Source organism: Euprymna scolopes, chromosome 27 (genome assembly GCF_053919585.1).
Source record: "Euprymna scolopes isolate OS-2025 chromosome 27, ASM5391958v1, whole genome shotgun sequence".
Classification (NCBI taxonomy): domain Eukaryota; kingdom Metazoa; phylum Mollusca; class Cephalopoda; order Sepiida; family Sepiolidae; genus Euprymna; species Euprymna scolopes.
The window spans coordinates 38787449-38814310 of record NC_136508.1 but is presented as its reverse complement, the minus strand read 5'-3'; the positions used below and the strand labels follow the sequence as shown (position 1 = coordinate 38814310).

General features: G+C 33.2%; 1 long non-coding RNA gene across 1 annotated transcript; it reads left to right on the top strand.

Annotated features, from left to right (window-relative positions):
* Positions 1-2049: 2049 nt before the first annotated feature.
* On the top strand, positions 2050-4433 carry LOC145248834 (uncharacterized). The gene is made up of 4 exons (XR_013863415.1): positions 2050-2282; positions 2395-2885; positions 3098-3844; positions 3987-4433. It is a non-coding gene; the product is annotated as an uncharacterized LOC145248834 (long non-coding RNA).
* The last annotated feature ends 22429 nt before the right edge of the window (positions 4434-26862 follow it).

The window sequence follows — 26862 nt, the reverse complement described above, 5'->3', positions numbered from 1 at the left end:
GGGGTCATAATAGGGGTCAAAGTTAAAAAAAATGACCGTTTTTTTTTTTTTTTGCTTAGCATACACCTCCAAACACCCGGGCACCCATGCTAGTATATACATACATATATATATATATATATATATATATATATAGAGAGAGAGAGAGAGAGAGAGAGAGAGAGTGAGAGAGAGAGAGACATAAAAGACGTTTGTGAAAAAAATTAATATGTTAGGAAAACTGAAGTTCAACAACAATTTATTTAACACTAGTGGGTGAGTGTGTGTGTGGGGGGGGGGTACCCGGCCTTGCTCAGTCGTAGAAAATGCTTAATTATATTTTAATTAATGCAGATTTCGTATTTATTATTACGGAGCCAATTCTGTATTGAATATATATATATATATATATATATATATATATATATATATATATATATATATATATATATATTACTGATTTCAAAAGTTTAAAAAAGTGACTTGGGTGCCATCAGCTAGAATCAAAACCAAAACATTTGCACTCCAGTTGCGTTTCCTATCGTTTGAACTATTGGCAGATAGATAAGAAAGAATTCAAATTAAACCAATTCAAGCTATGCACAAAAGTAATAGAAATATGTCAGGAAGTTGAAATGAACATTTTGCATTTCTACTTGCTGACATATTTCCATACATGTTATTCATCCATCCAAACAAATGTTTTACTCGCTATAAATCATACTTGATGTATTTCCTGTTGATTTCAGTGTTATATGACCAGTAGTTTAAGTATTTATCGGTTAAATATTTTCACATAGACACACATACATCTACTGTCTCATTTATATAGATGGGTTTTTTATTAAATTAAAATATTTTTTTTTTTGGCCCAAACAAGGCATATTGCCATGGAAGCTATTGTGATAGCTGCTAGATTTTCAAGATGTTTGTTCATATTACAATTTAATTTCTAAATGTTGGTACCGTCGGGGAAACAAGGAGCAAGAAAAGAATTCCAAAGGAAGCGGCCTAAAGAAATGTTGCAATATTTCTGGTATAATTAAGAGGGTATGACTGAAAAAAAAAAATGGAAGGTTCTCTTGATTTACAGGGTAATAGAAGCTGACCAATCAGATGGAACAGCGCTATACTATCAACCAATCAGAAACTAGAATTACTCCATAAATATACTGAATTTCTTAAGAATTCCTGCATACAACTTTTCGCCTCCATACAGGAAGGAACTCTGCTCTTCGTATCAAGACTTCTTTGGATTGGCTAACTACCGGAAACGCTATTCTTCGTCTGCCAGCTTGTACAATTCAAAGCTTCACTGGATTGATACTGCCATTTTCTTTGAAACAACATTTATTTTTCTTTCCTAAAAGTAAAAATGCTTATAACTCAAAAGGTAAGATGCTATTAAAGTAGAAAATCTTCCAGCATGTAAGATGTGATTTTTCTAATATTTAGGTTCGTTCGGTGTATTTTCGTTGACGAGGTAAAAAGGTATGTGTGTGTGTGGGGGGGGGGTACTCGGCCTTGCTCGATCGTAAACATACTTAAATATATTTTAATTCATGCAAATTTCGTATTCATTATTACAGAGCCAATTATCTATTGCATAATATATATATATATATATATATATATATGTATATATATATATTAGGGTAGGTCGATTTTGGAACTTTAAATAGGTCAATAGATGGAAAGTTGTGAAATAACACCCTAAATCACCTGACAAAATTTTTTCCCCAAAAATTTTGTATTTTTTTGCGAAATTGAATTTAAAGACATCAATATTTGCAATCTTAGTCGTAATTTCGCTGACACCGGAAATATGTACCCATAAAATTAAATCCGAAGTTAAACTAGAGTAAAATAATAAAATCTATTAAAGAATTTATTTTTTAAAGTTTATTATCTATTTTCATATTAATTTAAATAAAATGACCAAAAACAAAAATAAAATATATTAAAATATATAGTTTCAAATAAAATGACGACTTAGTAAAAGAAGTTTTATTTATTGGATATTTTTTCGACTTTCACCGGTAGTATTTATCTGCCCCTTGTTTACATTTTTAAACCTTCGAATTCACACGAATTAATTTAAGAAAATAAACATACTATTAAAATAGTTCATTTAACAAATTAAACATACTATTAAAATATTTAATTTAACAAATTAAACACAACTATTAAAATATTTAAACTTTTTATAATTATTTTCATTTATTTATATTTCAAAATTCAGTGTTTTTTTAAAGGCTGGTTTTAGTTTACGAATTAGTTTTTGAACTAAACTGTATTGATTGGTAAGGAAAACATTTTTTTAAAATAAATTTTGAAATTTATTTCCAATTTAAAAAAAATATTTTCGTGTGTTATCTGATAATATTATATATGTGTGTGTGTTTCTTTTTACAGATATTTTAATTTTAAAAATGGCTGGAAAAAACCCTGGAGTTTCCACTCGAAGTAAAGGAGCAATTAAATGTTCAGGTTTACCATCACCTTTGGATTAAACAGAGCCACCAACCTTTAGGCAAATAATTCAATATAGCTATTTTTTAATGAACACCTATCCCCATCTTTCTTGTTATGGTATTTCGAAATTAATAGCAAATGACGTGATAAATATTTGGAAGGCTGTCAACCCTCGTTTGCCTTTGTTAAATGAAAATAGTGTTGTCGTCAAGGTGAATATGCTCTGCTTTCAGAAGGCAAAGCAAATAAATAGAAAACATCTACCTGCTGCCCAAACAAAATTCTGGAAGGAAAAAATAGATACATTATTTGATATTTCATCATGTTCGTGCAAGCTTCCCATTTTAAGTTGTGACAATATTAATGTCAAATGCGACAAAGAAAATTGCCAGACCAAGCACATCATCTGCACTTGCCCTCTGAAGCGAAAAGTAAGTTATTTTCTATTTTTATTTTTGAATTTATTATGAAAGGGATAACTTAATGTCTAAATTATGTAAATTTTGAGAAAAAACATTTCCACAGTTGATATAAATATTTAAATCAATTTTTTCATTTTATTTTACATGTAAAATATTTTTAATTTAATATGTTAAACTGTATTTTTAATCTTAGTAAATTTCATTTTAATCTGATATTCCAGGTTCCTACAGAAGACCGAGAATATTTAAAAGACCAAAGGAGTAAAATAGGGCCCAAGGGCACATTCCAACTTGGTCCAATAGATAAAACCGCAATAAAAAAAAGTAAAAGAAAAGGAGAAAGAGAAATGAAAAGAAAAGAGGGCTTTGTTCAAACATTTAGATGGCACCACAAAAAGCCCCACAACATTCAGTGGTCCATTGGGTAAATTATGTGCAAATGATTGCCATAATTTACCACAAATAGCATTTTCCGCTGTTGGGAATCCCTTGGAGTGTGAATTTGAAGACAAGGATAGCCTAAGTAGTGACCAAAGACTGCTCTACGAGTATACAGTTGGGATTTCTAGAGGTAAGGTAGACCCTAGATTTGTATCCTGGAAAATTGGACCATTGAACCAGGCTAGATGGTTAACATTGGCTATCAGGCTCATGTGCCTATGGACTCGTGGGACATATCCGCATAATCTTTCAACCAAATTGCATAGTTTGATCAATTTTATTGTAAATGTATATGCGATTTGTTGGTTTGACATTAAAAAAAATAACAAATTCCACCACCAACAAATGTACATTTATAATATGATTCAGAGAACACAGAAGCAAGCAACTGAAATTAAAAAAAATTACACTTAAAAACATTCAGTTTAATGCTTTTGCATTACTGCCAGAAAATATTTTATTTTCTATGGTAAAATCAGATGAACTTGAAATAAGAGAAGAGGGAATAAAAAGAATTTTACCATTAGGTAAGTTAATATTTCTTCATATAAAACTTACATCAATTTATTGTGCCATTTTAAAGATTACATTTAATTTCACCAAATCTTATTAAAGCAGTATAAATTGCATTTAAAGATTAAACTCAAATTATTTTTTATATTGTTTCAGAAGAGGGGAACCAGCCAAGAAAAGACTTAAAAAGATCCCGATGATCAACTTCAAGGCTCTACACTGGACAAATTTAATAGATTTGTCAGTAAATGGAGTCTGTGAGCCACCACTTACACAAGACTTTTCTGACAGTGAATTAGAGAGTTCATTGTTAACAGGCGAAAAGCTTGACTTGCCAGATTTCCCTTCACATTCCCAAGGTGTTGAACGAGCTGTTAAGTTGGTGACAAAGGCTTCTCAATGTGTATACGGCTTTGAAGCAAGGCACCGGCACATACTTGGGAAAGTTTTGTGCCAACAATTAAGACCCGCTTTTTCATCGAAGGGCTCTTATTTAGAACATTTTGATTCTTTATATTAAAAATAAATAATTATTTGTTTTTCCAAATTGCTTGTTGTATTTTCATATCAGGAAAAAATTTTTGTCAATACATTCAACAATTTCTGTTTAAAAAATAGAATTTCAAACTCTGCGCAGTTAAGTGGGGGGGGGGGCTTAAATTTCAATTTGAAATTTTTTTATAATTTTGTTTCAAATTATATTCCCATCAAATAAAATAAGATTTCTTGGCTTAAATGCTGAAATTATTTAGTTTGGAGATCAATATTTAGGCTAAATCCACCAAAATCGAGGGTTTTTCCGCCCGTATTTATTTAAAACCTTTTATGTCAAATTCGCAAAAAACCGTTGAAGACTCAGATCTAATTTTTGGTATGAGTATTCAATAGGTATAGACACAACTTTCGGTCCATTAACGTTTTTGATTTTTAGAAAAAAGTTAAAAATCGACCTACTCTAATATATATATATATATATATATATATATATATATATATATATACGAGCAAACAGTTAATAAAACATGTTAAAAAACACTTTGAAATGAGTTAAAAACATATTTAATCTGAAAAGGAAACACTAGATAAGTGGATAGTCCTTAATCCACTGACTTTCGAAGAAATACTTTCTTTCTCATCAGAGGGTAGGAATTAGCAAAATGCGGGATCGGATTTTGCATGCAAAAGTATTTGATGAAACAACAAGTAAGTCAAAGATCTTACTTGAAAACAAAAAAGTGAAGCAGAGGGAACATGCTGAAGAAAAAAGTGATTACACGTGAATGGATCGTCTGGTGGCAGATAAAAAATCCAGTGACGGTAAAATCCAAATATATAACTTGAAAGTTAATTGAATTTCCATTTGCACAAGTAAAATCCAAGGAAATTTATTATATATATATATATATATACATATATATATATATGTATATATATATATATATATATATATAGTACTTATTTCAAAAGTTAAAAACAAAAATGACATGGATGCCATCAGCTAGAATCAAAACCAAAATATTTGCACTCCAGCTGTGTTCCTTACCGTTTGAGCTACTGACAGATAGATAAGGATTTCTACAGAGAAAACGTGATTTTTCTGCTATTTTGGTTCGTTGGGCGCATTTTAGTTGACGAGATACAAATGCAGCCTATTAGCTATGCATAAAAACATGTTTAATTGTTAATTGGAAAGAAAATGTTAAGAATCCATTAGATCGGTTTGACGATTTTAAATATAGTTTAAAGAAAAGGTATTTTTGAATGTACAGTCGTTATGAGCAAATAAATATATAAATGAATAAATAAATAAATAAATTAATGGATGATAAATAATTCGATGATCTATAGACAAGTAAAAAAAAAAAGAAATAGAATTATTTCCACTGAGCATGTAATGGAATTAATCAACGTTTGAGCGTTTGGATTTAAAATCTAAACAAAACAGTCACTTTACATGTTACAGCCTCGGAAGAGGATTTGTTTCTCCATTGATGATGGGTTATTGCCCGAAAGGACCTTTGGAATAAGATTTTTTTTTTTTTTTTTACACAGTGGTCACCACTTATCAAGGCCCGGAAGCCACTCAGGGATAAGGGTTATTGCAAGTACATTACGTTAGTGTGTAGATTTGATGAAGTGTTTACTTAAGGGGGCGGTTCATTAGGAATTTGTTTACGTTTGACTTGAACACATCCAAGTTGTAGTCAGGTGGGAAGCAGGCAGACGGAACAGAGTTTCACAGGCGTGCAGTTCTAAGAAAGAAGCTTTGTTCATGGAATCCACGTTTTGATTTAGGCACAGATAAAGAGTGGGGGAAATTTTTCACATTCGATTCGGCTAGATGGGTGTTTTTCGTGAAAGATTGGCGAGGGGGGACCGGAGATTGGAGTTCAGACGAGCACCTGCCATGGAAATAACGATAAAACAAGGATAGGCTTGCAACGTCTCTTCTGTGGGAGAGAGGTTGCAGGGTAGAGAAAAGGGCATCCCCCACTAAGCCACGAAGTCTATTTTGTACTCTGTCAAGGCAGGATAGGCTGTTTTTAGCAGCTCCTGCCCAGATATGGCAGCAGTATTCCATCCTTGGACGATAAATAAATAAATATAAATAAAAACATAATATTAAAAAAAAAATATTGAATTATTTAGCATTCATTTATTTATCTATCTGCTCATAACGATTGTACATTCCTGCATTGTAAGCCTTCAAAAATACCTTTTATTCTTTAACAATGCTTCAAGCAAACCACGCCATATTTCTTATGGTTCAAACAATGTTGTGAACAATAAAGGTCGACATGATATATTTGTAATGTTGGTCTTGTTGACAAAGGGAAAAACTCGAGACGTTTAACTTTTGGAAGTAAAGCATATGCAGTTCATATATAATAACTCCTCGTAGAATAATTAAAATTCAATTGTAAAGTGACCTTCGCCTGAAGGTTCAAGGTTCAATCCTCAATGTGGGTGACTGAAAAATACAATTGTGGTCTCTATCCAGTCATGACTGACAGAATGAGAGCATATTACTCTGTTAAGTAAATAAGGGGGTTCCGATCGAAATTTTGTGCAGATTCCTGAGTTTGACTCCCCCCAACTCTTTTTGCTTACCCCCTCCCCCCATTCTTTTTGCTTACCCCCTCCTCATTCTTTTTGCTTATTATATCTATTGAAACTTTGGGAAAATCGCACTGAAGATGAGAACAGTAGTCTGAAGAATCCAACTAATATGAATAATCAATCCTCATCTAAAAAAAATCAGAAATGTAAAATTAATTAGAGTTGCCGAGTCAAAATATATGTGGTTCAATTTGTAGAATTTAAAATATTTGACTTCCAACATTCAGATTCGGTTCTTTTGAGCGGGTCTTGGATATGACCTTAAACTATATCCAGTGGTGAGGCTCCAGCTTGCGGGCTTTGGGGAGTGTGGAGCCACTCTTTAATTACCATTGCTCCCAGGTCCACTCTGACCCAGAGTGGTAGTACCTATTAGGGTCCCAACTATGGGTTAAATAGAAACCGACTTGAAAAAAAAAGAAAATTCTATTAAAAAAATTTTCTTCAAAATAACTGGATTCAGCATTAAATAACCTGAAAAGGGTTGATATGCCGTAAAACAAAAACAACCAACCAATCTTTCGAGCGGTGCAACTTAAAATATAATACAGACATTAATGTGCCCAAAAAATAATATTAGAAAATCAGCAATGATGACAATGAAATATCTACAGCAGAGTGAACATTTTAACTTATATTAGTTTGCCGGTTAAAATATAAGACAAACACTGTTGTGCATAAAAAACAAAGTTATGGTGAAATAATTAGTGATGGGACGATTCTAAATTTTTATCGATTCCGATACAGTTACCGTGTCTTTTAAAATCACTAAATATTTAGTTATAGAGTTATTTTTCTACATGTGATATATAAATACACTCTCTTGGGTGATTTATAAATTTTAATTTTGAAGCTTAAAACCAATACATATTTACCATATTATCTTTAGTACTAGTAATGGAAAATTAAGTTTTAAACAAAAAGCAAACCAAACAATAAACAATTACAAGAATTGTTTTTGGCATCGGAAAGTAGACACAATTTTCTCCGATTCTGATATCTTAAAAAAGTTTCAATTTTCTCAATTCCCGATGCCGATTAATCGTCCCAACACTAGAAATGATAGATAGAAAAATCTGTAAATTTTGGACGCTTCACTTCTGGAAGTGAAGCATGTATGATAACTTCGAGTTGACTGATGTATACAAATTAATTTTTTAAGAATTACTGAATCGAAAGATATGAGGTGTTTCCAGACATTTTTTCTAAAACCTTTTAAAATTTTCACAGACTCTTGAAAATTCAGTATGCTATTGCTATACATATGAGATGACTAATTTTTATGATTTCAGGTTCAAATGAACAGCTACAGCAGGAATTAGAATACACCCTACTAAAATCTGATTGTCACAGCTAGTGAATTTCAAAAATACAATATGGACGTTAGGGTATTTTAGAAGAACAATATGCAATAAAATTCTGTTTTAAACTTAAAACAAAAAAAGTGGCACACAAACGTATGGAATGCTTCAGACTGCTTTTGGACCATCTTGTATGAATCGAGCAACAGTTTTTGAGCGGCATAAGAGATTCAAGGAAGTCTAGGAGTTTGTGAGAGATGATTAGAAGTGTGGGAGGAGTAAAAAAGTCAGACCACCAGAGTTGATTGGCCAAATAAAGAATTTCATGGTTAAGGACCGTCGTGTTTCTATAGAAACAATAAGTGCACAGTTTGATGTCAGTGTGGGAACTAAAGATATAGAAGATTTGTGCAAATGCACAAGTCCACAACTCCATCCTCGTCACAGACTATTTGACCAAGATGGGCATCAAGACAGTTCCTCAATCGCCTTACAGTTCAGACTTTGCTCCCTGTGACCTTTGCTTATTCCCTAAGTTGAAGGAACTCTGACACACACACACACACACACACACACACACACACACAAAGTGACTTTTATATAATAGTAGAGATTGTTTAAAATCTTTCAAGCTGCACCGATTGGGCAACAGAGGGCAGACAAGTCAGCGTTGCATCATATGGTCTGTCTCTCAACATTTGCGGATGGTTGAGTAAAGGTTAGCATGATATATTTGTAATTTTGATCTTGTCGACAAAGTGAAACATTCGAGATGTTTAATGTTTTTATTTAATGTAAAATGTTTATTCAGTTCGAAAAAAAAACAAGTAGTGTTGAGCGCTGTGTGAGAACAAGGAAAAAAAATACCCGCGATGTCTCTTTACATCTTTGAAGTCTCGACAATGACTTCAAACTAAGAAATAAAACAAAATGGCGGTAGAAACACACCCAATAAATGTTACCGTGGCATTTATATAGAAGGGTTCTACCATCATTTTTGTTTTATTTCTTAGTTTGAAGTTATTGCCGAGACTTATTCCCTAAGTTCAAGAGGCTGTTGTTATGAGTTACTTGAGGAAATGAAAGACGCTGTGACGATGATCGTTGACATGCTCACACAAGAGAACTTTCATGAGGTCTTCTAGATGTTGTTGGAATGGTACGACAAGTGCATTGCAGCCGGAGGTGATTACTTCGAAGGGGATAAGAGTTTCATATGTGCACTGTCAATAAAAGTGCTAATACAAAAAATAAATAAATAAACTATGGAAACGTATTAAAGACATCTCGTATAAGGTTCAACGCGTAGAGTTCCAAAATATTTTATTTCTTATTTTAAATACATGCAGCATTCAGATTTGATTCTTTGGCGAGATAACATTATTACTTGCTATTCAACTGAACATGTTAAAACGACTTCCAGCAATTTTGTTTTGTAAATGTTTGTAATTATTTAATCAAATTTTTGTCTTTCCAACGGCTTTATTTTCTAATTCTAATCACGTCTTTATTGTCCTTAACCCTTTTCTATCGTGCAGAGATTGTTAGGAAAAGAACAGCCAAAGGGCGTATGTTGATAGAAACAAAAGATGACTAATCTGATAAAAAAAGAAAAAAAATCAATAGATGTGTTGCAATCTTATTAGTTTTCGTTACGATGAATTACACAGGAAGGATAACAATCGTAGAATTCTCTTTGAATAACGTAATATCTGTATTATTTTAGGTGGCTGGTTGCTTTGTAGATATACAGGATACTGTCAGGCATTAGTAATTTTCTAGCCGGGTAAAGAGAGCCCACATTCTTTGCAACAGCCTCAGCAAAGTCTTCAATGTATTTGTTCCAATTCATGTTGCCCGTGAATCTTAAGCTGAGGAGTTTGAATGAAGTGTTCCCAGGTAATGTATTATTACTAGGGCTAGGACAACAGCATATTCTTTTCGCTGTTTTGACTCTCGAGTGTGTATCCGTTGATATCTTATATGCTTTTATATAGAGTGATATAGTTCTCGGTTGATTAACTGTGTCTGTGTTGGATATATACTCAAGATTACAAAACAATTAAAAGAATATGCTGTTGTCACAGCCCTGATTATTACTCATGGTAATCGGTGGTTGATAGAGTTTATTAAAATTGTTAAAGGAAAGAAGTTTAGCCTTAGTAGCATTAAATGTTACCATCCATTTAAGTCCCCATTCCACTACAGGTTACTCTCTAAGGTTTCAGCCATTTCCTTAGACATTTTATTTCTTTTCCAGGAAAGATTCTATTTAACCAATAAATGAATAGGCACACAAGAATAATGATGACTATGAGATGACACAAACATCAGCTAAACACCGACAACTAAGTTTCTGAATTTTTTTAGATAAAGATTATAATTTATATCATTTCGATTATTTGGACTACTATTCTCATATATTATTTAATTATGGGAATTCTTTGAGATGAGTAATTTGTTTCTTTTATTTATTTATTTATTTGCGGACTATTATCCTCATCTTTTATAATTGTTTAATGACGTTTCGGGCAACTATTCCTCTGGTCGTCGGGGCCCGTAGCGCATTGGATAGAGGCGTTGAATCTCTACAGTTCCAGACGAGCATTGTCTGAAGATAGTGGTTTCAATTCTCCCCAAAATCGGCCAGAGGATTAGTTGGCCAAAACGTGGTCAGACGACAACGACTATGGAAGGCAGTAATTACTGGAGATACAGTTGAAGATTCAGCATTCACTTTGTCAACAAGATCAAAATTGCAAATATATCATGCTAACCTTTACTCAACCATCTGCAAATGTTGAGAGGCGGACCATATGGTGCAACACTGCCTTGGCTGCCTTCTATTGCCTTATAAGTACAGCTTAAAAGATTTTAAAGAATCTCTACTATCATATGAAAGTCACTTTGTGTGGGAGAGTTCCTTCCTCATAGGTTCTGAAACGACTGAATTAAAAAAATTTTTTTTTTCAAATTTCACATAAAGCTAATTTATATGTCTGGCAGTGTTCTTAGATATGTTTTGTACAGAAATTCATCCGATAAGTATCGAAAATCGAAAAAATACGATCTTAAAAATAATCTTTTTCATTTATAGAAAAAAAAAAGATTTTTTATAGGGGAATATTGTAAGTTACACCGGCCAATGGAGATAATAAAATCTCAGCAAATCATTTCTTCTTAAAAAAAAAAAACAGATTTATTGTCATCTGGACATATAGCTCAGTGGTAGAGCATTCGACTGCAGAATGAATAATCCCCTGTTCAAGCCCGGATGTACCTCACCATTTTATTTTGATGTTTTTTATTAATGAGTTCAATTTACGATAAAAGAAGAGATACCATTTAAAATCGCCAAAAATCATTTCTTCGTTTGCATATTTTAAAACTAAACATTAATCAGAAGTGACTTTTCCAGGGCATTCATCGTCAAGTCCAAATATCAGCTGACGTGATATTGCAAACAAACACAAACGGAATTTGATAGACGACATTAACATCATCATCATTATCATTATCATTTTTTTTTTGTGTGTGTGTGAATTAGTCCACCAGGCAAATTATTTCTTGTAATACATAATAATCAATAAAGGATTGATTCTATAATAATACATACGCAATTTGCATAAATTAAAATATCATGTTTAAGCGTATTGTATGACCAGGCAACGTGGGGCGTCCAGCTAGTACAATAATAATGCAAAAAAAAAAAAGAAGAAAAAATGGCGAACACTATGAGAATACTAACATTGATTAATTATATGAACTGGTTTTCTTTATGGGGCGTTTTATGACAAGAATTTATTGACATTGTTTTCGAAGAGAACTAGGTTGTAATCAGCACGGAAGCAGTCCTACTATAATCTGTTCCACAAATTTGAAATATTTGCATAAAAAGCTCTGTCTCGAAACGCATGGGAGATTATGCAAAAGGAGTGAGAGATAGTAAGCAAAAAAAAAAAAATCAGAAGGAGTAAGTGAAAAGCGTGAGGGGGAGTAAGCACAAAGAGTGAGAAGAAGTAAGCGAAAAGAATGAGGGGTAGTAAGCAAAAAAAAAAAAAAAATCAGGAGTAAGCCAAAAGAATGAGAAGGAGTAAGCGAAAAGAGTGAGGGGGAGTAAGCGAAAAGAATGAGGGTGAGTAAGCGAAAAGAGTGAGGGGGAGTAAGCGAAAAGAGTGAGGGGGAGTAAGCGAAAAGAGTGAGGGGGAGTAAGCGAAAAGAATGAGGGTGAGTAATCGAAAAGAGTGAAGGGGAGTAAGGAAAAGAATGAGAAGCAGTAAGCGAAAAAAATTGGGGGAAGTAAGCAAAAAGAGTGGGGGAGGGAAGTAAGCGAAAAGAGTGAGGGGGAGTAAGCGAAAAGAGCGAGGGGGAGTAAACGAAAATAATGAGAAAGATAAAGCGAAAGGAGTTGAAATGAATGACGAGTACGCGAAAGAATTAAAGGTAAAGAAACAGAGCTAAAAGGAGTGCAAGGAAAATGTGTTAGAACGAGTAATGAAAAGGAATAAGAAAAGTGGGGGAGAGTTCGGTTCTAGAAAGGCTTCTTATTACGTATCATCTCGCCAGATAATTATTGTAACATAAATACAGCAACAATGATAAAGATGAGCATAGTATTACATCAAATAAATAACAATATCCAATTTAAAAGAAAATGGCGGCCTAAGCATTAATCTCAACAAAATGAAACAGTAGGCTATCATTTGTAAGTTATTGTAATTTTTTGCGGTTGGATTAATTTCAAGTTTGAACAAAATTGATCTCATTCAAAATCAGCGTCATGTAAATAAATGTTGAATCAAAGACATTTTTGATTTTTTGTTTTTTAGCATAGAATTCTTAGAAAACATCTCTTTTCCTTCTTTCCGTATTTTTTTTATTATTATTTTGATTTTTTTTTTTGCAGGAATCGGCTCAAAGCACGACTGACACAATCTGTTCGGAATTGGTTTATAGTCTGAATTCTTTGTGTCTTTGTATTTTCTCTTTTGTTTACCATTCTTTTTAGCCTTGCGGCATTTCAAATCTCATTATCATCACAGAAAGCTGGTATTTAAAACGGTAATGCACAGGCTTTTCAAAAAAAAAGAACTCTTGTTCTTGTTCTTGGAGAATGGAATTCAATTTAAGGAAGATCAATTTTAAACGCATTCATTTATTTATTCTGTTAACTTACACGCCGTAATTTAAGAGTTCAGCCTTTTTATCTTTTATTCAACACATTCGCAGAAAAATGGTGATGGTGCTGCCACTGATTTATTACAGAGTTCCTGAAATTAAATGCTGACAGACTCATTTATCTTTCGATTCTTCAAATGATATTTTCAGATGCTTCTTTGTCGGTGTGTCTCTTTTATTCCTTGGATTCTCGTCGAAGACTTTGCTCTATTTCTTCTCGATATCAATGAATCTTCCAGCGCATATTGTCCAGAAAATTGACGTCCATGCTGACGATGCCAATCTTTAAGTCGTTATTTCTCGCACGTTTCCCTCGGATCAGCTGACCTACAAGTTGACCTTGGTGCAGTTGTGGATTCGAGCATGAAATGGCTTGTTTCATTTAATCCTGTTAAAACTCAGCTTGTGTCTTTCAATAGTAGGCGTGTCCCTTTTCTTCTTGAGGTACTCATGGATGGCTCTGCTCGCAATGAAAAATTGACTTCTTGGTTTTTCCCTCATTAAATCTTTCTTTGATTAGATCTATTGCTTTTTCTGATTTTCAAAAATTGGTTTTCTCTAACGCTCTAAACACTTCCTCGTACCTGAGGCTACAAATCTATTATCAGACCATTTATAGTATACTGCTTTCATATTTGGGCTTCTGAATGTTAGCCCCACTTGAAGGTTCGTAATAAGGTGCCGAAAGGTATTCATAATTTGATTGACCCCTCAGCCCACCCTTTCTTCTCTGCGCGCACACGCACACATACACATACACACAGACGTGATGTTGTTAGTCTCATTTGAAGACTCATGACTAGATGCAGAAACTATCGATAAACTGTGTAATCTGATGTTTGTCAATGTTAATTGCAGTGTTGTTAAAGAGGAGTTCCGTTAATTTCCTTACGGGGTTACAAGTAATCACCTTCTAATTTGTCGACAGCTTTGTAAATCAAATTGACATTTACTTTAAAGAATAAATAGTCTTGATCCAACGCCCAAACAATCTTCGATGGGACACAAAAGGCCGAGTTGTCAAAACCTGTTTAACCTGACTTTTCAAAATGGCTGACGACAGTTTCCGAAATTGACTAAACGTTTGATTAATATTTTTCCGTCATCTCTTTCCAATTATCCTTTTCAAAGATGAAAGTTATAAATTGTAAAGAGAAAAAGATAATTGTAAGGAGATGACACAAGAAATATGAATAAAATCTCCGGTTAATATTAAAATGTAATAATAAAAAAAAAAACACTTTAAAATACACAGACACAGACACAAAAAACTGATCCAAAAAAAATATTTTTTACGGCATATCAACCCTTTTTGGGTTATTTAATGCCGAATTCAGTAGCTTTGGAAAAAATTTTTATGCTGCAATTTCTGTATATCTATTTGGAATTTCGGAATTCTATGCACTGTATGTGCTCTCTGCTTATCTCTGCATTTGTTTCCAGTCGTCCTGTACACACTTCACTTGCCACTATTATTTAACAATGCTGACTCAGGAGAGGTGTGGTTGGAGATTGCGCACCTCCTGCCACAAAAATGTCATGCGTAGGCACCCTTTCGTGGATATTCATAGTCTGTTAAAGACTGAAGCATACCCTTACAGGTTTCGCATAATTTTTATATGTAAAATTCTAATATTTTCCTTGCTTGCATGAATGTGAAACTCGGCATAACAATTTGTATAAAATCTTGAAAAAATAAATAGTTTTTTTTTTTATTTAAAAGCAGAAACATAAAAAGATAATTCAATTATAAAATGGTAAAAATTATAAAAACGTTCACGATAGGAATGTACGGATGCACGACTGAAAAAAAAACCCCAAGAAAACCAGCATCCTTACCTCCCTTTATTTCATTTTCAGACAGCCTTTTGACGTTCAGAGATTTTGGACTTCCGTATAATCAATGTTTAGAGACTTCAGTTTTGTTTACATTCTGTGAAGGAAGAATATCTCGCTTTGGGGGGGGGGCTAATTAAACTATTTTTGTACAAACAAGGTTTTTTTTAATTCAACATCTTAGGACTTTACTAATTATCTTTGAAATAGACTCAGAAAACTAATATTTATCTTTCAAAGGATTTTTTACAATGAATTTATTTAACTTCAAAATTTAGCAGAATTTGTTTGCTCGCCGTAAAAACATTTTCATAACTTTTTTTTCACGTGTAAAAATATTTTTTTTTTCCTTTTGGAAATTAACTTTAGTCTTTAATCTTTCAAATACAATCAAAAATTAGTCGGAAACCTACAAAAAGATTATGATAAATCGACTTTCAAAACTATGTCCCCCTATCTTTATTCCACCATTTTGCGCGTAACTAATATTCAGGAATTTAATAGATAAGCCAACAAACGAAAAAAGGGTACAAGATTTAAAAATATAACAAATCAATGCTATCAAAAGCAAGATAAGTTACTCGCCTATCTACCTGGATATGGTTTGTGTGTTTTAACAGAATCTGAAACTTTTATTCGGTTCGAAAAAGAACTAGTGTCGAGATGCTAAGTTAAACAGCAGGAATTCAAGATTACTGACTGAAACAAAAATGTAGTAGGCAAAACAAAAAAAAAAAATACAACTAAAAACAGACGGAACAAAAACTCGCTTCTCGCAGACACGTGGGTCGTAACAAGCACAATTTACTCGCCAGAATCACCTACACACAATCTGCAGAACGCTCCCTCTCCTTTCCAGTGTCCTGCCTTTATAGCGGCCGGGAACGACATATTTGCATAATCGCACGAGAGCAGACGTGATTCAATGATAATTACATTGGGTAAACGCTAATAAAAGCCCATGGACGCCATCTTGGAACTCTCTCTTTCGCTCAATCCAAAACAGACGTATCCGAGGTAAGCTCTATTTCTCATTTTAGTTACTGCTAATTCTGCTACACTGACGAAACCATGCTGTCTTCGGAGCGTCAAAAATGATTCAAATTTGAAAAAAAATAAACAAAACACTGATAAAAATGTACCCACTAGGTGCCAGGGAGTGTCATAGTGACATATATTAGGTGGATTTCTATCAGATTTTTTCCCGAATTTTTAACCATTTTAACGCTCGGAAGACAGCGTGGTTTCGTCAATCATTACGTTTGGAAATATTTGAGGGTTTGTATTATTATACACATAGATTCAAAAAAGTTGTACAATAAACAAAAATAAAAAAAACAAACAAACAAAAAACAAATACATAACAAATAAATGTTATAAAAGGCAAGATAAGTTACATTTCTACCTAACTGGATAATTTTTTTTAGTGTTTTTATTTAATGTAAAGTGTTTATTCGACTCGAAAAACATACAGTGCTTACCGATGTATTTGAAAAATGCAAATGGCGGCAGACTTTGAAACCCACTCAGTATCTGTTACTGTAACATCGGTTGATAGGTATTCAGTAGGGTTCTAACAGTATTTTGTACAGTTTTTTTAGTTTTAACTCATTTTCCCAAGTTTACGTATTCAACACAGAGTCCGTCGTCATTTGCATTTTTCAAATACATCGATAAACACTATGTTTTTCGAGCTGAATAAATACTTTACATTAAATAAAAACACTAAAAATTATCCAGTTACGTGGAAAAGTAACTTATCTTGCTTTTGATAACATTTATTTGTTATATATTTGTTTTTTTGACAACTTTTTCGAATCTGTGTATAGTAATACAAACCCAAATTTGAAATTCATAACGATATTTAAAAAAGTACCATCGTATATATTAATTATTATTTTATTAATTATTTTATTATTCGTAGAGTTCATTATTTATTTATTTATTTATTATTCCTTTAACTGTATGGTGGTTAGTGTAAAAAAAAAGCGTCACGAAACAGTTGATAAAATGTTTTTAACCTGCTAAAAAGAATGTAAAATAAATTCAGAAAAAAATTCAAACTTTTAATTAAATCCTACAACACATTTTTGTAATTTTTTATTTTATATTTTTTTATTTTATTACATTTTCACCCCAAACAAGGCATATTGCCACTTTGTTGTAGGGGGGGGGCTACTATCAGGGACATAGGCATCAGGGGTACTGTGTAGAGAGTTGGGCAGCAAGATGTCGGTTCACGTTGCACTTGAACTTCTGCATGTCAGTACAGTTGGGGAAGCAGGGACTCGGCAGGGAATTCCAAAGTCTAGCTGTCCTGGGGAAGAAACTACTCGAGTAGAAGGCTCTCTTACATCTCGGGATCTCTACTGTGAAGGGTGGGATTTAGCTACTTGTCGGGTTTGTCGGGGGTATTTATGTCAAGCGGGCACAAGTGCTTGCAGTTCGTCAGAGCATTCACCGTTAAAGTACTTGTAGAAATATTTTAATATTTGAAATATATCTGCACTAGTGACTTTGTTTGATTATATTAACCTTTTTTGTACCAATGTTCCTTAAATGGAACATAGTTTTCAACATACTATAGAAATTGTAATTTTGCTTTAAATTCAATTTTTATAAGTTATTTCTATTAAAGTAGCTTCATTTTACTCCAGATTTATGAAAACTTTTATAAATTATTCTTATAGTTATAATAAATGGAATTTAAAATAGAGCTACAATCACTGTTTTTCTGGATGAGAATTGGAAGGCCTGAAATAACCATAAAGCAACCCGAGAGAAGTTTTTGATCAAGAGGATATCCTTCAGCAGCAATCAAGGTTTGTATGTATGCTGTTAAAAATATAATACACCTAACAAAAAATTTGATATGAGAAAAATAAAAAAAATGTTCCATTTATAAAACATTGGGAGGTTACTGCTCCAAAGGTAGCAACATATATCTTGTATTGTATTACCTAATACTGTACGTTTTATAAGGTATGCACTAAATATTTTAAAAATTATAGATATAAATTTTATATTTCTGACAATATTCATCCTTTTTTTCATAGATGGATCCTCATAAATTTTATGGAAGAAAGACGACAAGAGTTTCTACACTTGCTGAAGCTCGTGATGTAATTGAGCAATCATCAGATCCTGCAGCCATTGTTGTGCTACCTCCTACTGCAGGAGATGCAGCAGATCAAGAAAGTGATATCGAGGAAATTCCCGAAGACCCGGAAGTTGAGTATGAGCCGGCTGGAGAAATTGAAATAGAAGAAAATACGGAAAGCGAGTTTGATCACGAAATCCTGCCATTTCAAAAAAAGGAAACAGAATAGTAAGATTGTGTGGAAGAAGAGTGCTATATTTAGCAAGCCAATGCAAGTTGGAAATGCCGTTATAGATCAGAAGCTTGAAAAACTTGAAGGAATGACACCTTATGAAATTTGGAAGCTAATATTTTCTACCGAAATGTTGCAACATATAGTTTTTCAAACTAACCTGTATGCTAATAGGGATAAAAACGTTGAAAAATTCATGATATTAGAACATGAAATGGAACAATTTTTAGGGATCATCTTGTTATCAGGATATCATCTTGTACCACAAGAGAAGCTGTATGGTCAACCCAGCCTGATTTTCGTGTAGAAATTGTAGCTAAAACTATGAGTATAGGTATCTTGAAATAAAAAAGTACTCACACTTTGCTGATAATCTGAAGCTTACTGCAGGTAATAAAATGAGTAAAATTTCACCATTATATGATATGATGAATGAAAATCTTGTGCAATTTGGTGTTTTTCACAAACTGCTCAGTATAGATGAGTCAATGGTTCCATATTATGGACGTCACAGTGCTAAAATGTTCATCAGAGGGAAGCCAATACGTTTCGGATATAAAATCTGGTGTATTTGCGGCAATGATGGCTTTCCTTATCATATGAAAGTCTACCAGGGAAAGGAGGATAACCCTGAAAACTTGCCCCTTGGTACTAGGGTAATCAACGGCATGGTAGATGTTATAATGTCGAATACGGATATCACTCGCCACGAATTGTACTTTGATAACTTTTTTACAAGCTACAACCTACTGTCTGAACTAGGTGATAAAAGTGTTAGAGCAACTGGAACAGTAAGAGAAACAAGAACATCTAATGCAACGAAAAAGCTCATCTGCAGCAAAATTCTCAAGAAAAAGGAAAGGGGAGCTTTTGATTATTGTTCTGATGGAAAAGTTTATGTTGCAAAATGGCATGACAACTCAATTGTAACAATCGCAAGCAATTGGGAAAACCATAAGCCTGTTCATAAGGTAAGACGTCGTGTCAAAGGGGGAAAAAAGCAGGTTCCGCAGTCGCATCTCGTACACTCTTACAATAAAGGAATGGGTGGTGTCGACCTAATGGATAGACTAGCTGAATCTTATCGACCTAGTATACGGGGTAAAAAGTGGTACTGGCCACTCTTCATCAATGTAATCCATTTGTCAGTGATAGCAGCATGGAGGCTTCACTGTAAAACCGATCAAAAATACTATCTCATTTGTAATTTCGCAGTCAAATCACACTGTGTTTGCTAAAGGCAGGACCACAAGGTGGAAGAATATCTATGTCGGCTGGAACATTGCCCGCCAATGTAAGATTTGATGGAATGGATCATACATTAGGGTCCACAACACAAGGGAGATGCAAAGTGTGCAGCAAAAATACTAAAAATATGTGCAGAAAGTGTAATATTCGGTTACATGCGGAGAGGGGAAAATTGTGTTTTGAAAAATATCATAAGAAACAATGAAAACATATAAAATAAACACTTCTTTTCTTATATTTTAGATCTAGTATATTATACATGGACTTTTATTTTATAGCTTTATAAGAGATAACTTATTTTACAAAGGAATAAATTGTCAGAATTTCAATGTCGTTCACCTGTAACCTCCCAATGTTCCTTAAATGGAACACACAATAAAATAAAAAATTGATATCGTATAAAGTTCAAATTTTATATATAAAGTCATTAAGCTATGGTGAACTCATATTTTAAAAATGAACGAAATCGTAAAGCAAATGCTATGGTCGGTCCAAAAAAGGTTAACATTATTTGTTGGAATTTAATTTGTTTCTATTTTTGTGAACTTATCGTTCGTTTTTCAGTTAAACTAATTTAACGTTTGTTTCGTTTAAAAAATATTCATGTTTTGATTGAAAGAGAAAATCGTTCGTATTGATTTAAAAAAAAATGATTGTTCGTTTTAATTAAAATATATTTATCGTTTGATTTGAAGTTGATTGTTTAATAATTGTTCATTACCTAAATTTCTATGTTTTGCAACATCTGATTGTCTTCTGCTTCGAACATGCGTAAATTTACATGCATATTTTTTTTTGTTTATATTGAATAATGTTTAGTTTTACTATAAATCGAATTATGTTGCTTTCTTTTCTGCTTTTTAAATGTAATTTATAAGTAAATAATGAACGTATTTATTTTTTTTAATTCACGAAACAACGAAACTACTTTTTTCACAGGAATCACCACTTATCAAGGTCCGGGGGCCACTCGAGGATAAGGGTTAATTGGCATACATTAGTCAATGTGATCATAGCGTAGTAAACACAAGTAGTGGAAGTTCTGTAAATTGGATTACCTAGGGGGACGGCTCATTAAGAACTTGTTTACGTTGGACTTGAAGACAATCAGATTGTAGCCAACTGAAAAGTAGGCAATCGTAAGAGAAGTCCACTGGCGTGCTGTTCTAAGAAAGGAGCTTTGTTTATGGAATCTACACGTAGGTTTGGGCACAGATAAAGAGTGTGGGTTTTAACGCATAAACACACAACTTTTTCGTTTTTATTTTATTTTTTTAAATATTGAATGAGTTTCAGTAAAAATCAGCGTCTTCCTTATCTTTTTAATACAATTTTTAAGTTTTCTAATGCTTTTTATAAAAGGTTTTGATTCATTATCGACAGTTTGACTGTTTTACAGATCTTGCTTGCTAGGACCTCAGCGATAACGTCATTTTTCAGCCGACCTTATATATATATATATATATATATATATATATATATATATATATATATATATATATATATATATATATATATATATATTACGAAGGCCATGTTTTAACTTGGAGTTGCGGTAAGGTAATAGCCAATCCAGACGTACCGACAACGTAGAAATCTAAGAATAAATTTCCTCGAGAATGTCCATTTGTCGACCATTATTTTAATTAAGTAAGAACACATTAATTTTAGCTTATCTTTGATAAGATAGTAATTTTTGGTCTCTCCCCTTGTAAGCGAATCTGTTTCACCAATAAAACCTTTTAAAACCGCTAACAAGTCTCCTTACGTTTTCGTGCATAAGTTTCATTCATCCCGAGTTAAACAGCCGATCACAGCTACTAGACGATGCAAGAAAAAAAGGCCACATGAAAAAAGGGACGATCAGAAGAAGAGACTTTTATTAATTGATTGTGTTTTTCGAGCGTTCGCCGGCGATAACTCACACATGCACAAGTACGCGTTTGTTATAAAACGCATGTGCTTCCCATGTTTAACGTTTGTTGGTTTTAACAACTTGTTTTGTTTCTGCAAAGTTAACACTATCCCATGTATTATAAAACGCATGTGCTTCCCATGTTCCCCCCGAAGACAGACCCCACAATCTGCAAGCACTACTCTTTCCTCTCTTTTATATTTTCGCATTTATTTATACTTAAAAAGCAGGTGTTAGGTTAACACTCAGAGTAACGTTTATACACGATACGAGGTTAAGGAGTAGAAGCAGGAGTTTATTGACTAAATCAATTTTCCAGGCTAAGCGCAGCGATTCGGGTCTCGCTTGTTAATGAGTAATCAAATCAAGCAGTAACTCAAACTCAATGTTGTAATCGCTGGCAGCCATGCTGCCTTCAATTAATTTGAGTAAAATAAGTATTTTTTTTTTACTCACGTTCACCTCTAACAAGGCATATCGCCACTTAGACGTAAACGGCTACTATTTGTGACCATGTATAGGAAAGACGAACAAAATGTTGGTTTACATTACATTTAAATTTCTGCATATCAGTACAACCAGTGAAGTAGGTAGCAGGAAGGGAATTCTAAAGTCTAGCTGTTCGAGGAAAGAAAATATTAGAATAGAAAGCTTTCTAGAATTTAGGGACCTCAACAGTGAAGGGTTGTGATTTTGTTGCTAAGGGAGTTTGTCGGGAGGGGGGAGGCAAGTGCAACGAGTTCATCAGAGCATATTCCATGAAAGTATTTGTAAAACAGGCACAGAGATGCAAGATTGCGGCGATGGGACAGGGGTTGGAGCTTAGTTGACAAAGTGGGATCTATTAGATTGAAAACTCTTTTTTTGGACCCTATCCAAGATGGAGAGGGTGGTGGTAGATGCACCAGCCCAGATGTGGCAACAATACTCCATGCATGGGCGAATGGTGGCCTTGTAGAGGTACAGAATACTTCAGGTGTGAATAGTTTTCTAGCTCGATAGAAGGAAGCAGCCTTTGCAGCGTCCTCAATGTATTTGTTCCAGTTCATATTGGCTGCAAATGTTAAGCCAAGGAGTTTTAAGGAAGAATTCTCAGGTAGGGTGTTATTTGTCATGGATATCGATGGTTTGAGAGGCTTCTTGTAATTGTTAAAGGAAAGAAGCTTAGTCTTAGCATTGAATGTTACTATCCATCTGCAGCCCTATTCCACTACAGTCTGGAGGTCATTTTTTAATGACTGTGCAATTGTCTTAGATTTATGTACATTCATGCATGTTATAGAGTGTTGTATCATCAACAAATATTCCAATCCTGTATTACATTTGGACTTTTTTTTTTAGTTGAATCAAAAAGACTCCCTAGCAATGTCGGCTTTAGATAGTGGTAAATGATCTGTTGAAGGATTAATTAGTTTCTTCATAGACAATATATATATATATATATATATATATATATATATATATATATATATATATATATATATAACGGAGACACTTTGCTTTGTGATGTTTTTCTTTTATTTTTCGATTTTCCGTATAATCTTTTTTTGTATCAAAATCAAAAATATTAAAAGTTCCATAATTGTTGATGTCACGAGCGCTTTCGATTCATCAGGTGTTTCAGTAAAAGTGCGAAGGAGCGAAAATGAGAATTAAAAGTGAAAACTAAAATATACAGTAAACGGCGATAAGTTAAAAAAATATAGAGTCGATGAAAAGTCGATTAAAAATATAGGTCGATTAAAAATTCAAGTATTAAAATCAGCAAGTTTGTGGACACCGTTAACAAAGTTCGTCCAATACGAACTACGCTAGACATTTTAGAACGTTACTGCTTTTCTTGAATGCGATATCATTTATAGTGGTTGAAGGGTTCTACTGTATAACACTTCAAGTATTTTAAATTTTTTAATATTATTTTTTTATAAATAATTTTACCAAGAATTCTTCATAAGATTTGTTTAAGTTATTATATATATATATATATATATATATATATATATATATATATATATATATATATATATATATATATATATATATATTCGAGCAAATATTATTAAATGCAACGGAAACACTTTCCTTTATGATGTTTTTTTTTTTCGATTTTCCGTATAATTTTTTTTGTATCAAAAGCAAAAATGTTAATAAAAGTTCCATAGTTGTTGCTGTCACGTGCGCTTTCGATTCGCCCACGAATCATCAAGTGTTGAAGTGAAAGTCTGAAGTAGCGAAAATGAGAATTAAACGTGAAAACTAAAATATACAGTAAACGAATAAACGAGTAAATGCTCTGTGGGAGAATGTAACTCCGAAAATAATACATACATTGGGCATACAACGACAACATTGTCCCGGCGAATAACCATGCATCTAAATGATACTAGTTCTATATATAAACATTTGATAAAAGAACATAACTATCCCCCCTCCGATCTTAGAAAGATCCTCGTTGACAACATAAAAATTATACAACATGAAAAAAATATTAAAAAATTAAAAATTCTTGAAGCGTCATATATTAGAACACTTTCAATAAATGATATCGCATTTAAGAAAAATAGTAACGTTCTAAAATGTCTTGCTTAGTTCGTATTGGACGGACTTTGTTAACGGTGTCCATGAACTTGCTGATTTTAATACTTGAATTTTAATCGACCTATATTTTTAATCGACTTTTCATCGACTCTATATATTTTAACTTATCATCACCTATCGCCGTTTACTGTATATTTTAGTTTTCACTTTTAATTCTTATTTTCATTCCTTCGCACTTTTACTTCAACACTTGAAGATGATTTGTGGACGAATCGAAAGCGTTCGTGACAGCAACAATTATGGAACTTTTATTAATATTTTTGATTTTGATAGAAAAAGATTATACGGAAAATCGAAAAATAAAAAAAATAAAAAAGAATCATAAAGCAAAGTGTCTTCGTTACATTTAATGTTTGCTTGAATATATATATATATATATATATATATATATATATATATGTGTGTGTGTGTGTGTAATTAATTATCATTCTGAAACCAGAATATGTATTTAATTCACACTCATAATTATTTATTCATTTTTTTAAAGTAGTTCTTACACATGTTTCGTTGAATAGCAGAATGCTACTAAACAATTCCTTAGAGACAATGTTCCTAAAAAAAAGATTAAAACGCTAAAACAATAACATCTATATCTAATTTACATAAAATTTTGATGTGAATTTTTGGCCCAATCTAAAGACGCTCTCATCACACAAAGATCGCCTCTACCAACGCTAGGGAACACGTTTGTGAATACAAACTGCTCAACTAATCTGTGTTTCTACTGTACTTCTTGTGTGACGAACGTCTACAAACATTTTCCTTCCTCTAATCCTCTCATTTCAAGAATCATCCCCATAAATAACAGTGAATATTTTCAACTACTTCTGCTGAATGGTGACTTTGGCCAAACTCATAAATCAGTGCATGCCTTAAAACTCCGTATACACTCCCATCTTTGAAAGGTTGGAGCTCATGATAATATAAGAACAAAACATACGAGTTTATGTTTCGGAATTTTTTAGAACAAGAGTATGATATATATATATATATATATATATATATATATATATATATATATATATATATATAGAGAGAGAGAGAGAGAGAGAGAGAGAGAGAGACACACACACACGTATACACACACATATATATGCACACACACATATATACACACACACACACACACATATATATACACACACACATATATACACACACACATACACACACACACATATACACACACACACACATATATACACACACACACACACATATATATATATAATGCTACTTCCGTTGATTAAATAAATAAATAAAAAGTTTCCATTCGAAATTCCATGCAGATTCCCGAATTTGACAGAAATATTTCCGAGTTCGACAAGATACACCCGAAGAAGGTTACTGGTTACATTGACCGAAACATAATGAAAAAACAAAACAAAAAAAAACACTCAACGGTAGCCAAAAAAATCCAATTAATAACGAAATATGATTAAAATTTATGTTTGGATATTTAAGAACTATATCAATACTAGCTAAAATACTTATCTATGCAGGATGCTCAGCTTTTCTTTTAGAACTTAAAAGCATTTATTACAAGGTGGAACGATAAAATTATCGCCATAGAAAAGATGGCATGATTGTGTTTCCGTTTGAGAAAAACCGGTTTTCTTTTTGTATTGCAGACCATCTACTAGTTCGCCAGTTGGGTACAAATCCAAAGAGCGATAGGAACCTTCTATCATGTCTGAAAGTTACACAATGTTCAATGAGCGAGATCGGTGATGCGCCACTGTACAACTCATGCTCTCTATCGATCCAAGTTATTACAACAGGACCATTGCCAGCACCTTCAAAATGCAAATCCGGATAGTTCAACACTTGAAGGCACAGCTCAATGAAATTTTTGGCCACGGCTATGGTCTTTGGTGTAGTTTCAAGAGGGCCACATCATCATCTTGCCACTTCACATCTTTGAAGCCGGCTTGAAAGTCAACACCAAAGTGTACCTGGACACGTTGAAGAGCCTCGTGATCCCCTGGTGCAATCGGGTGGCCACTGGCAGGATTTGGATGTGGCAGCAAGTCCAAAGAGACGCAGGCTTGACTTCAGAAGGAGTGCTACGACTTTGTACCCTTCTCTCACTGACCCCCTCTCCTCCCCCGATCTGAACTCGCTGTACTGCTTCGCTTGGTCATACGTCAAGAACATCACCAACATGACCTCCCACAAAACCAAAGTCAGCCTGATCATTGCCATCCGCCGAGTATTCACTGAGCTCCCACTGGTGCTTGTGGAAAAGGCATGCTCCCAGTTCTGGACCCGTATTGAGGCGGTGACTGAGGCAGAAGACGGCTACATTGAGTAGATGTCAGCTCTACTACATAATCAAATTACTTGAATTTATATTTTTAATAAAAGTTTAAAAATAAAGCTATAGTGTTGTGCAACAAATTTATCCATCCTGTAGATATTTTTCATTCAGTTTTATTACAATTCTAGACTTTTTAGCCTGTTATAACTCGGCAAAATGTATAACCCGTTGACTTCTAATGTGG